The sequence below is a fragment of the Choloepus didactylus genome, chromosome 16, assembly GCF_015220235.1.
Source record: "Choloepus didactylus isolate mChoDid1 chromosome 16, mChoDid1.pri, whole genome shotgun sequence".
NCBI lineage: Eukaryota > Metazoa > Chordata > Mammalia > Pilosa > Megalonychidae > Choloepus > Choloepus didactylus.
The window spans coordinates 63,142,067-63,156,514 of NC_051322.1; the positions used below are offsets into that span (position 1 = coordinate 63,142,067).

Consider the following 14,448-nt stretch of genomic DNA (forward strand, 5'->3'; position numbering starts at 1 on the left):
AGCCTCAATTACAAGAATTGCATAATATCCACCATAATTATTCTACAAAGGAGTTAATTCAAGTGCATTTCTTCATTCTCAAGGCTACACATGAGAAAGGGCTCCAAATTCAAAAGGGCCAGAGCCCACATGAAACAGATTTCCTTCTTTTAATTTACCACCAGGTTGCTTTTATCCTCTACACTGATGCATATGAAGTGTTTCTTCCAATATGAAATTATTTATAACTCACTCTTTACCTACAAAAGCAATCCAAAGGGGTCTGATCATTTTTCTTCAAAACCAAGAGAAACTTCCTCTTGCTACTAACACTCTAAGGTTTTAAGACCATTAGTAGTTTAACTGCTTATCAGATAATGGATATATATTGTTTACTCAAATTCCAGTGTTTCATCGTATCCTCATATAATCCCAAAACTCTCATAAACAGATCAGCTAGAATATTTGAGCTGTAAGTGAATGATCAAAAGCAAGCAGGTCTTTCTAAGAACAGAAGAAAAACAGGAAGTGTCTCCTGAGGTCAGAATGCAAAGCTTAAAGTGACTCTCCTAAAGGTAAACTTCTTTGAAGACTTATCTTTTATCTTAAAAATTCAATACATTTTGCATTCTACTCTGATATGTTCATTTTTTAATATGAAAAAATTACTAACTAGTCAAAGGTTTTTTGTTTTTTGTTTACTAATTACTAAGTAATTTTTTAGTAATTACTAACTACCAAGTTCATATGGCCTAAAACATCCTCAGTGTACAAGAAGCTTAGGACTAAACAATCTCTGAGGTCTAACCCTTCTAGCACTAATATTCTATGTTGAGCTTTGACCCAATTAACTTTGAGATTACAGAGATAATAATGCTGAGAGTTGCCAAGCGGCAGCAGTTAAGTGTAACTGATCAATTAAAAGAGTAAAGCTAAACTACCCAATGAGTGTCAGACCCCAGAAAAAAAAGTCTAACATATAGAAGGAATGTCTGATCCAGGGGCCCAGCAGCTGACCTCATAGATACCAGGTGCGCCATAAACTAAGGGCTGAAGGCTGTTTTAGAAATCCCAGTCATAGTGGCGCCTCGACCCCAAAAGGCAGATAAGATAAAATCAGATAGGCCCATAAGATGAACGACCACAAGCAAGCCAAAAGGCCTGCTTCCTCCACATAGATAATTCAGCTGCACATCAAAGAAGAGTAGTGTGTTAGAACCCTAGCAACCAAGCAGCTCAGAAGCTGACAAGCCCACACCCAATCAGGGCACAGGACACACTCAGCAGGCACCCTTCCCCCCCACCCCCCAACACCCTTCCATCCCAATGTGGTTTTTTCCTTTAAAAAATGCTGCTCTCAGATAGAGAGCCAGAGCCATTTTCTTTCTTTCTTTTAGCTGGCTCCCACCTGCTTTCTTCCTCTAGGAAACCTTGGACTCTCTACTTAAACTATGGCTAGCTGCACTGTGTGGATTCTTGAATGACTGATCTAACAATTAGGATCAGAAAAATCATGGCCTGACTTGTGTCACAAATCCTGCACTTCCAACAAAATAAAGCCAAAGCAGGTGGGAAACCTCTGTGCTGCTCAGAGTCTCTCACTGCAGCTAGCTGAAGCAAGGGCATGGGCAGCACCCCAGGGTAGAGCCAAGCAGGGCTCCTGGGGCTTCTACCGCCTCCCTGAGGAGGGGAGGAGGAGCAGCACTGTGAGGAGGAGCAGCACTGATCACAGAAGAGGTTTTGTTTAAATGTATTACATATTTGTTGTTTCCTTCTCTCATTTCACCTTCTGGATACCAGTGTGCAATGTTTCTGCCCCCAGGGTGACTCTTAAGGGTGCCATCCTAAGTATACAAGCAATTTTCTATACTAGGACTATGTCGCCTCATTTCATTCACACTCAAGAAATCCCGTTGAAATGCAGGTTATATTATTGTCAAAATTTAAAATAGTAGATAAAGTTAGAAGTGTGGTCTTTAATTCTTTTCAGAAAGAATTTGGTATTCATAACTAAATGGGTATTGGGCATACCAGTGATCACAACACTGAGTAAGGCCGAGAGGAAGGACAGTATGGGGCTTCTGGACTCCCAAAGTCGGATGAGCTCTAACAAGCCAAAACATGAGATGGTTTAAATCGTGTCAAAGAAAATTATAATGAATAATTAACTAGAGGTGATCAAGAGCTGATTAAATCATCAACACAATCCAAAGAAAAGAACAGTGAAAATTACCAAAAATTATGAAATCAGCATCATTATAAGGTCCTGAGTTAATCATATTCTCACATTCCTTGACTTTTTAAGAGGAATTTTTCGTACTACAAGCTGGTTCTCTCCACATTTCCAACTGAAGATTTTCAGAACCACTTGAAAAACTGGTGACGGTTGTTTTAATTATTTTGTTGCTGTGGTTTCACCTCTTTAAACGATTTCTTATTTTTTAATTTTAAAAATATTTTTTCCTTTTTTTTAAATTATTCTCTTTCCTACCCCCTTCTTCCATATATATATATAAATGAACTGCTACCAAAATATTAAGTACTCAGAAACTAGAAATTCAGCAATAATCTCTTGAAATATTTAATTTCCTGGGGAGAATGGAATAATTCTATCACATATAAAGTTCATGCAACTAATAATAAATACACTAAGATCTCAAGAGATAAATGTACAAATGACATAAACAATTGACATTCTCTATACATTAGCTGTTATCAACATTAAGAACCAGGTCTGTGTCACAGTTGCTAAGGAGAGAAGCCCGGATATAAACTTAAGCCTGTTTGACTCCACGGCCTTTGCTTGTAATTATTTTATTGATTCTTAGCTTACAATTTGTTCTCTACCATATTAGTAGGCTTAAAAAATACCACCCAAGCAATTGTGACTACTATTTTAATAAAGAAAATCATCATGAGTGGTGCTGGGAAGAGTCTTCTTGATACTAATGTCTTATGGGAGACAGTATACAAGTCTTCCTCTGCAGCCTTAAATGAGCCCCCAGTGCAAACTGGCAACCCTGCTTTGTTTCTGTGATGAGCCCACTCTCCCGATTCCTGTTACTTTTTCAAATCTCCATGCACCTCAATCTCTGCCTGCATTCCTACCACCCTTACCTCCCCCCTTCAGAAGGCTCAACATTTCATATTCTTATACACAGGTCCATTTGTGTTCTTTAGGAAATAAACAGCAACAAAAATGATTAAATTACTCTGCTATGTGAATAATTTAAGGAACTTATTTTTACAAGGTTTAGAAAATTCTCATACTACATCTGAGTCTGCTGCCCAGTGAGGATTTTATAATTAGTGAAATTTAAATTAAAACAAAAATAACCAGAATTCTTAGATTATTTCTTTTCAGAATGTGAATCTACCTACTCTAATTTAAAGGTCTCCAAAATAAAAAAGAGAAAAATTATAGCATTGGTACTCAGATTTATACACGACAACAGCTATATTATATCCAGACACACAAATGCCACCCCATGATGGCAGGAGTAGCTGCACGCTCTTTTGGAGGTAAGGCCTTAAATGCACCTGCCACTCTTAGAATTTAAAAGCCTATAGTGTCTAAAATTTAGCCTTGCAAAGTTGGGACACATATAGGATCCAAAAAAGCAAAGAGGCATTTGAAAGCAGCAATATTAGAAGAAATGTTTCCCTCATAAAGATGTAGCACCCCTGAAACACAGAACAAGTCTTTCTCAGGTGTTATTTTATTACAATTTATTTTTCTTCCAGGCTCAACATATTTTATGAACGGGTCTTTGAAAAACAGGATATTTAGTTTGTATAAAAATTCAAGTTTCTGAATATATACCTTAATCATAAAACTTCTCAGTGTGAAAAGGAGTATGCAAAAAAAGGTATGGGGTCAAAGATAAATTCAATATTCACTGAGAAACTGAATGGTAAACCCTATCTATATACGTAAGTATGTATATTTAAACAAGGTAAGAAAATGCAATTCTGGCAGTCTAGCATTATTTATCTAGCCTACTCTAGTCATATTCTGGAGGTAGCCTCTGCATGTATTATCTCAAATCTACAAAACTTCTCTCAAAGACAGATATGCATTATCCCTGTATTTTACAGATGAGGAAAAAGGCCCAGAGAGAGTATGTGATATACCCAAGGTTACCTGCTAGGTTTTAAAAGTGTCAAAGCCAGAATTTGAACCCTAGTACATCTGGATTCAAAAACCAAGATGTCTTCCATGACTGCTTCTAGGATTTATTACTTAAGCTGGGACTCAGTTTTAATGTGCGAAGTATTTAAAAAATCTCAAGTATTATACAATGAAACTCTAATTGAAACCTGAAGCAATGTCAATAAGGCACAAAGTCAGAAATGGGAATATACTCATTCTTGGCTGTGACTACTACCATTTTCCATTCCTACACTATTACTCATTTCGTAGATTATCTGAGCAGGTCGTTGAGTATCACTAGGCCTCAAATCCACTGTCTAAAAAAATGAAGAGATTAGATCAGAATTTCTAGTTAATTCGTATGTTACCTTCTAGGTCAAATCTGACATTCCCCAAACCAAATAAATTATGTACAAATTTCTTTGTTTTTATACCTATGCACCACAGAGAGCTTCTTCCTTGGGTCAAAATAATTGCATTTGGCCAAAACAAATTCACTTCTGCTCTCAAATAGTCCTTAAAATGAAATAGCACAGAAAGTACATAAATACATGTCTATCCTTCATTCAGGAAGAATGGTGCTATGGAAGTACTCATTTAACAGGCATATTTCCAGCACCTTCTGAATGCCAGACAGCAGCATTGCCTTTAGCCCCGGGCCCTGCACTTTAGAAGGCCTCACATATCACATACCCAAAACACTAAGACAGTCTTTGTTTTTCTTCATTCCAGTTCTCTAAGAAAGTTGTAAAATTAATTAATATAGCTAATGGAACAGGAGGGAAGTGCAAGCCAAACTGCCCAGGCCTGCATCTTGCCTTTCCCAGCAGATCTGTGGAAGCACTTGGGCTCACTCAGCATCGGACTGTCCTGGGAAAGGACACGGCTTCTTCAGGGCCACTGGTGCCATTGGAGGCTTGATCTACAGCTTCTAATAGTCTAGACCAGGATTTCTCAGCCTTGGCACTGTTGACATTTTGGTTCAGATAAATCATTGTTTGGAAGGTGGAAGGAGGGAACACACCAGATGCCTTCAATCACTAGACGTCAGTAGCACTCTCCCCAGTTGTGAACAACGAAAAATATCTCTAGTTGCCGCCAAGTGTTTCCTCGGGGGCAAAATCACCCCCAGTTGAGAACCACTAGTTTAGACAGATGGTATGTGGCCCCACATTTACACACCTGGTTCTGAGTTCCTACAGATGTTAAGGGTAGGCCAGACAGGCACATAGCTTGGGTTTGAATATAGATAGATCTAATTTTAAATTACAACTCTACCACTTCTTATCTACCCTGAAGTGCTAGACCTTTATAAGTTTCACTGCCTTCACCATCAAGCAGGGGCCATAACACCTATCAGGTAGGACTGCTATGAGCATTCAGTGAGGCGGCAACTAGAAACTACTAACTACTTAATACATGTTAGTTCTCTTCCCTTTTTTCATTGAGAAAAGGAAAAAAAAGGTACTAAGTGGTTCCAAGACACATCCCACAGTAGTTGCCTAACAGATGACTGCTGAATGCATGCCAACTATACAGAAAATCATTACGATAGAATCCTTACCATTCCTGAGGGAGAAAGAAAAGTTAAAAAAGGAACTTATGATCTATTTCCCACTTCAATCAACAGCTCTTTTAATCTTTTTGTTTTAGCTGTCCAAACCATTTCCCCATTCCCTAAGGCCCACCTAACTGAAGTCTACTCTTCAACCTATTTAGGGTCCAAATAGTATGAATCTAATTCTCATCGCAGTCCTAAATAGCCAAAATTAGATGAAAATGGGTCAGAGGAATCCTGATGTATAGAATGGTCTTAAGGTAACAGCCACTGGATCCAGCTGTTCCCAGACCTGTAGACTGGCCTCCACAAGAGGCAGTAGGGCCCTCCCCCCAAGTGTCTTACCCTCCTTCCAGGTTCTGGCCTAAAACTATTTAGTCGCATCCACACTCTACTCGCCTCTATTTAACATGAATGATGTCTTTCAAATTAAATAATATGAAACACTGATTCCATTGGTATGCCATTGTCCAGTATGTTATCAGTGCTCCTTTCTGAAAGGAATGCCTTTAAATTCAATTTAGAAGTTACCCAGGATGAAAATCAGTTTCATTTCTTTATGTCACAACTGTTACAGTCCAAAAGTTGATGTGATTTCATCTCTCTGACATTCATGATTTACCAGATGCTGCTTTGAATGACTTCTGGCTATTTCCAAAAACCTAATCTACCTTGAAGGTGGAGATTTTCCACTACTGAGCATAAAAGGATATCTTCTGAGACTCTGAAAGCAATTAAAAAGGTTCTCCTCCTGAAGGCTCCAGAATGTTTTCCAGAATGACAATCTCACTGAATGCTAAAGTAGACAATAAACATTTGATTGTATAAGCTTTTAAACAGTCATATTCCTTCACAGTTACACTGTTTATAGGAGTACCAAGAATTTCCTTATTATCCACGTATAATGGAAAGCAAAATGAAGAATTTCAGGTAATTAGATCTTATGGGTAAATTTTAGATTTCTAAATAACATGTATCTGTTATCTAAACAGTAATATTGTTCATGAGTAATGCCCATCAATTATCATCATCCATCACCCCCATTCTAAGAGGTACTGTGAGACTGCAGGGAAGAAATGACTATTTGCTCATATCCCAGGACATCCATCCATCACCACACCTATATCTATACAGCTCAGAACAGAACCCTGCCCTCTATCCTCCACTTACTCCCCTATCCCCACCCCAACACACGCAGAGAAAGCATCACTGTTTTACACACCTTGCTTCAGACACCAAGTTCTCTAAACCTACAAGAACTCCAAAGCTAACCGTAAACTTTTGAATAAGAGATGCCAGATTCCAAACTTCACGAACATGTACACTTCATTTTTGGAGGCTTATATTCTTCTAAACCTAACCAATTAAAAACAACCAGTGAGGCCAATCATCATTGGGACATTATCAAAATGCCAAGCCAGGGTATCTATACCCTTCAGTGTGCCATGATGAAATCAAAATAGTGCCACAATTCTAACTGAAATGTGATTTCTGCTGCATACCAACCTCACATAACTGCATCAGTCTTCTTTTAGTAACTCCTGTCGGTGGAGACAATGGTCTTCCCTTATTACAAGAAACATAATAATCCAAAAATAGAAAGGATGAAAGGAAGAAACAAACAAGAAATAAACCAGCACCAATTCTTCATCTCATTTACTTGATGTCATAAAAATGACCAGGAGAATTCCTCAGCCCCTATGACACACACAGTTTTTTTCAGACAACTCCAATCTTCTTGCATTTAACTCTCAATCTCTCAGGAATGCAGCCCACTCCCACTGGTTTCCCAGAGGGAACTATGCTAGAGCAGGAAGTGAAAATTCACCACCTCTCTAATTTTCTTCTCTTTGGCACTGCCTGGGTCTATTTATCTCAGTTAAATAAAACATGTGAAAATGAGGCTGAGAAGCAGAGACTTCAACTCCTATCCTGCCATGCAGAAATCCCACACCCTACTCTAGGCATCTCGTGCCTCTGTGTGCAGGGGGTTCTGGGGAAATGGAGAGAGGCTGTGGAAATGGGTGTCATCCACTAATGCTAATTAAAACATAGCCTGAATTTCACAGCCCTCTTTATTTTGCAGGGTGCCCACTGGGGTCCCAGTATAATTTTCAGGTATGTTAGAAGGGGACTTCTCTCCTCCTCCCTCTATGGGGACATCTAAGTGGTTAAAAGGAGAGACCAAGTAGGACAGCAGTCACCAACTCCTCACTTCTGGCCTGGGCTGAGTCCAATTTTTATGCAGTATTGCGAAACAAATGTCACCTAAAGCTGCACCCCTGCATTCTCACAAGTTGATTTACGCACAGAACTACTTCAACAAGGAGAGAAGGACTTCTAAGAGCAAGAGCCAGTGGGTGAAGCAACACTGGGAATGGAGGAAAAAAGCCTGCCTCACTCACTGATCCATTCTACAGCATTTACTGTCTGCTTTGAGGTGCAGGCACCACTTTAAGGACTGGGAAGCAAGCAGTGTGTGGCCCACATGGTACCTGCCCTCAGGGCAGTCATAGTCTAGGCAAAGGGAGACAATTACAAATAAACTAAGACTTGAGACTATGATAACAATTTTGAAGGAAATAAAACAAGACAATGCTGCCAAAAAGTAAAGAAGGAAGAGCAAGAGGGAGCTATTTCAGATAAAGTACAAAGTGACTAAGGGGCCAAAAGCAAGAAAGTGCATATGATAGAAATGAAAAACAGAAAATTCCCAGGAAGCCTCATAACTGAAAAAGAAACAGAGTAGGTACCACGTATAGAAATAATCAACACAGGAGGATAGACCAGCAGAACCTGGCTGATTATGTAGCTATGTGTGAAGGTCTTATGTTCACTTTCTCCAACGATGGTGCTGCTGTTCTTTCTTTAGTCATTTTGCCAACCTTCAACTTTCTTTACAAACAAAGCCAGAGTAGAAAATTACTCATATACTAAGTTATTAAACATTCAGGAAACCAGCAGATATTTTTGCAGCCACACAAGTCTGAACAAAGATCTCCAGTTGTAACCTAGAAATTACTTCCTGAGAGTTGCTTTCTGATCTTCAGTGAAGGCAGATGTGACTAGAAACATCTTTAAAATATTATTATAACTAGACATTCTGTTCAAAACAGAGATGTCACACACTGTATCTCCATTTCCTTTTAAAACTCACCGAAGAGACCGTAAAGAAATATAAAATGGGTAACACAAGGACAAAGAGAATGATCAGAGGAGATAACAGCAGTGAAGGAGGTTAAGTTTTTGGAAGACAAAAAATGGATGGAGGAACAGAAAGGAAGGAAGTGCTTTTAAAAAAAATGATAGGGGTGTGTCAAAGGAGCACAAGAGCAAACTCAACCAGCTTATAATGGCCAAAGCCAAGATAATTTGAGCAATATAAAGTAGTATAGGTGTTTAATTCAGCAGAACATATACTAAAATTGGAACATACATAGAAGATTAGCATGGCCCCTGCGCAAGGATGACATGCAAATTCGTGAAGCATTCCATATTTTCTATCAGATTGTCCAATGTCAAAGACAAAGAGAGAATTCTGAAAGCAGCAAAAGAAAAGCAATCCATTACATATAAGAGAAGCTTGATAAGACTATGTACAGATTTCTCTCTCCATAGAAACCATGGAGGTGAGAAGACAGTGGCATGATATATTTAAGATACTGAAAGAGAAAAACTGCCAACCAAGAATTCTATATCTGGCAAAACTGTCCTTCAAAAATGAGGGAGAGATTAAAATATTTTCAGACAAAAAGACATTGAGAGAGTTTGTGACTAAGAGACCGGCACTATGAGAAATACTAAAGGGAGTGCTAAAGGCTGACAGGAAAAGACAGGAGAGAGAGAGTTGGAGAAGAGTGAAGAAATGAAGAGTATCAATCAGGAAGGTTAAAAGGAGAGAAAGGAAAAAATAAGATATGACATGTAAAATCCAAAAAAACAAAATGGCAGAAGAAAGTAATACCCTTACAATGGTAACACTAAATGTTAATGGATTAAACTCCACAATAAAAAGACAAGAGACTGGCAGAATGGATTAAAAAACAGGACCCATCTCTATGCTGTCTACAAGAAACTCATTTCAGACATAAGGACAAAAATAGGCTGAAAGTAAAAGGTTGGAAAAAGATATTTCACACAACAACCAGAAAAAAGCAGGAGTAGCTATATTAATATCAGACAAATTAGACCTCAAAAGTAAAATTAAAAGAGACAAAGAAAGACACTATATATTAATAAAAGGGTCAATTCATGAAGAAAACATAACAATCATAAATATTTATGCACCAAGCCAGAGTGACCCAAAATTCATGAGACAAACAGTAAGAACACTCAAAGGGGAAGTAGACACCTCTACAATAGTTGGAGACTTCAATACACCACTCTCATCAATGGATAGAACATCTAGACAGAGGATCAATAAAGAAATGGAGACGCTGAACTGCACAATAAATGAACTAGACTTGACATTTATAGAACACTACACCCAACAACAGCAGGATACACTTTTTTCTCAAGTGCTCATGGAACGTTCTCTAGGCCAGACCATATGTTGGGTCACAAAGCAAGTCTAAACAAATTTAAAAATACTGATATTATACAAAACACCTTCTCAGACCATAATGGAAGGAAGTTGGAAATAAATAACAGGCAGAAGTTCGTAAAATTCACAGATATACGGAGGCTAAACAACACCCTCTTAGAAAACCAGTGAGTAAAGGAAGAAATTACAAGAGAATTTAGTATATATCTCAAGGAAAATGACAATAAAAACACAACATATCAAAACTTTGGGATGCAGCAAATGCAGTGCTGAAAGGGAAATTCATTGCCCTAAATGCCTATATTAAAAAAGAAGAGAGAGCAAAAATTGAGGAATTAACCATTCACCTGGAGGAACTAGAGAAAGAACAGCAAACTAACCCAGGAACAAACAGAAGGGAAGAAATAACAAAGATTAGAGCAGAAATAAATAAAAGTGAGAACAGGAAAACAATAAAGAGAATCAACAAAACCAGAAGCTGGTTCTTTGAGAAAATGAATAAAATTGATGGACTGCTACTAGGCTAACAAACAAACAAACCAAAAGTAGATGCAAATAAATACAATCAGAAATGGGAAAGGAGACATAACTACTGACCCTGGAAAAATAAAGGAGATAATGAGAAGATACTATGAGCAACTATATGCTAATAAACTAGACAACTTAGATGAAATGGACAACATCCCAGAAAAGCATAAACAACCAACAGTGACTCAAGAAGAAACAGATGACCTCAACAAACCAATCACAAGTAAAGAGACTGAGCCAGCCATCAAAAAGCTCCTAAAAAGAAAAAGCCCAGGACCAGATGGCTTCACATGTGAATTCTACCAAGCATTCAGGAAAGAATTAGTACCAATCCTCCTCAAACTCTTCAAAAAAAAACAAAAAAAACCAAAGACGAGGAAAAGCTACCCAACTCATTCTATGAAGCCAACATCACCCTAATACCAAAATCAGACAAAGATACTACAAAAAAAGAAAACTACAGACCAATCTTTTAAATGAATACAGATGCAAAAATCTTCAACAAAATACAAATCGAATCCAGCTACACACTAAAAGAATTATACACCACGACCAGAGGGATTTATTCCAGGTATGCAAGGCTGGTTCAACACAAGAAAATCAATTAATGTAATAAACCACATCAATAAATCAAAGCAGAAGAACCACATGATCATCTCAATCGATGTAGAAAAGGCATTTGACAAAAGTCAACATCCTTTCTTGATAAAAACACTTCAAAGGATAGGAATAGAAGGGAACTTTCTCAATATGATAAAGGCAATATATAAAAAATCCACAGCTAACATCATACTCAATGGGGAAAGACTGAAAGCTTTCCTCCTAAGATCGGGAACAAGACAGGGATGCCCTCTGACACCACTGTTATTCAATATTGTGCTGGAAGTTCTAGCTAGAGCAATTAGGCAAGAAAAAGAAATAAAAGGCATCCAAATTGGAGAGGAAGAAGTAAAATTTCACTGTTTGCAGATGAGATAATTCTACATGTAGAAAATCCAGAAAAATCTACAGCAAAGCTACCACAACTAGTCAAAGAATACAGCAAAGTGGCAGGCTACATGATCAACAAGCAAAAGTCTGTAGTGTTCCTATACACAAGGAATGTGCAACAAGAGGAGGAAATCAAGAAAAACATTCCATTTACAATAGCAATCAAAAGAATCAAGTATTTAGGAATAAACTTAACCAAGGACACAAAAGACCTTGACACAGAAAACTACAAGAAACTACTAAAAGAAATCAAATAGGACCTAAAAAAATCGAAGAACATACCATGTTCATGGATTGGAAGACTAAATATAGTTAACACAGCAATTTTACCTACACTGATTTATAGATTCAATGCAATACCAATTAAAATCCCAACAACTTACGCTGCAGAAATAGAAAAACCAATAACCAAATTTATTTGGAAGGCAAGATATCCCAAATAGCCAAAAATATCTTGAGAAAAAGGTACAAAGTGGGAGGTCTCACACTACCTGATTTGAAACACATTACAAAGCTACAGTGGTCAAAACAGCATGGTAGTGGCATAAGGACAGATATACTGACCAATGGAATCTAATTGAGTGTTCAGAAATACACTCTCGCATCTACGGACAACTGATCTTTGATAAGGCAGTCAAGCCAAATCAACTGGGACAGAGCAGCCTCTTCAATAAATAGTGTCTGGAGAACTGGATATCCATTTCCAAAAGAATGAAAGAGGACCCCTGTCTCACACTTCATACCAAAATTAACTTGAAATGGATCAAAGACCTAAACGTTAGCGCTAAGACCAAAGACTCTTAGAAGAAAACGTAGGGCAAGATATTAAAGATCTTGTGATAGGAGGTGGTTTCCTAGATCTCACACCCAAGACGTGCGCAACGAAAGAACAAATAGACAAACGGGATCACCTCAAAATTAAACACTTTTGTACATCAAAGGACTTTGTCAAATAAGTAAAAAGGCAGCCTACACAATGGGAGATGATATTTGGAAACCACATATCAGATAAGGGTTTAATATCCTGAATATATAAAGGGATCCTACAACTCAACAACAAGAAAGACAAACAATCCAATTTAAAAATGGGCAAAAGACATGGACAGACACTTTTCTGAAGAGAAAATAGAAATGGTTCAAAAACATATGAAAAAATGCTCAATTTCACTGGCTATTAGGGAAAAGCAAATCAAAACCACAATGAGATATCATCTCACACCTACCAGAATGGTCATTATCCACGAAACAGAAAATTACAAGTGCTGGAGAGAATGCAGAGAAAGAGGCACACTTATTCATTGTTGGTGGGAATGCAGAATGTTGCAACCACTCTGGAAGACAGTGTGGGGGTTCCTCAGGAAGCTAAGTATAGATTTGCCACATGACCCAGCTATTCCATTGCTAGGTATATACTCAGAGGAACTGAAACTTAAGACACAAATGGACATTTGTAAACCGATGTTTACTGAGGCATTATTCACAATTGCCAAGAGATGGAAATAGCCCAAATGTCCATCAATGGACGAGTGGATAAACAAACTGTGGTATATATACATGATGGAATATTATGCAGCTATAAGACAGAACAAAGACACTGAACATATAATAACATGGATAAACCTTGAGGACATTATGTCGAGGGAAGTAAGCAAGAAACAAAAGGATAAATTCTATATGGTCTCACTAATATGAACTAACATTAGTAAGCAAACTTTGAGAGTTAAAAGCCGATAACACAGGCTACCAGGAGACAGAGAGCAGAGATCAGGGCATTTGATGCTGAAGCACTACAGAATGTTCAGCAGGATTGACTGTATAGATCCAGAAATAGATAGCATAATACTGTGTGATGGTAGCACAATACTGTGAGTACACTGAACAAAGACGTCTGTGAGTAAAGCTGAAAGAGGTGGGATAGGGGAATGTATGACACCAGAAGTAAAGACAGAAGATAAAGACTGGGACTGTATAACTTGGCAAAAACTGGAGTGGCCAACGACTGTCACTAAATGTACGCACATAAAAATGTTTTCACATGTGGGAGAACAAATGAATGTTAATCATGCAGAGTGTTGAAAAAGGGATGGTATTTGGAAAAAAACATAATCAAAGCAAACTGGAGTCTATGGTCAACAGTAACATTGTAACATGCTTCCATTAAATGTAACAAAGGCGATATACCAAAGCTAAATGCGTATGAGAGGGGGATAAAGGGAGGGATATGGGATTTTTGGTAGTAGTGTTTTTTTCTGTCCTATTATAGTATAAGACATTTTATTTTATTTTTATTATCTTTTTTATTATTCGCTAAAAAAAACTTTCGTAGTAATCAGTATGTTCAAATGCTGACTGTGGTGATAAATGTACAACTGTATGATGATACTGTGAACAACTGACTCTATACTGTGGGTAATTGTATGGTATGTGAAAATATCTCTATAAAATTGCAGGAAAATAATATAAATAGGGGTAAAAATGCTGGAGAAAACATGGAGAGAGGGATGAACCTATTTACTGTTGATGAGGAGGCAGAATGGTGTAGACTTTCTGGACGTCAGTGTGGTGGTTCCACAAGAAGCTAAGTATGTGTGGCCATAAGGTCCTGCAACCTCATTATGGGGTATGTACTTGGAATATCTGAAAGCAGAGACATGAATGGACATTTGCACGCTGATTTTTTATGGAGGCAGTATTTAC

At 37.8% G+C, this 14,448-nt stretch overlaps 1 protein-coding gene and 1 non-coding gene across 2 annotated transcripts in view; one reads left to right on the top strand and one right to left on the bottom strand.

The window, feature by feature from the left end:
- LPIN2 (lipin 2) overlaps window positions 1-14,448 on the bottom strand; it is a 127,335-nt gene that overhangs the window by 97,480 nt on the left and 15,407 nt on the right. The window lies entirely within an intron of this gene.
- Window positions 9,088-9,191, top strand: LOC119511923. Its single transcript, XR_005212269.1, has one exon. It is a non-coding gene; the product is annotated as a U6 spliceosomal RNA (small nuclear RNA).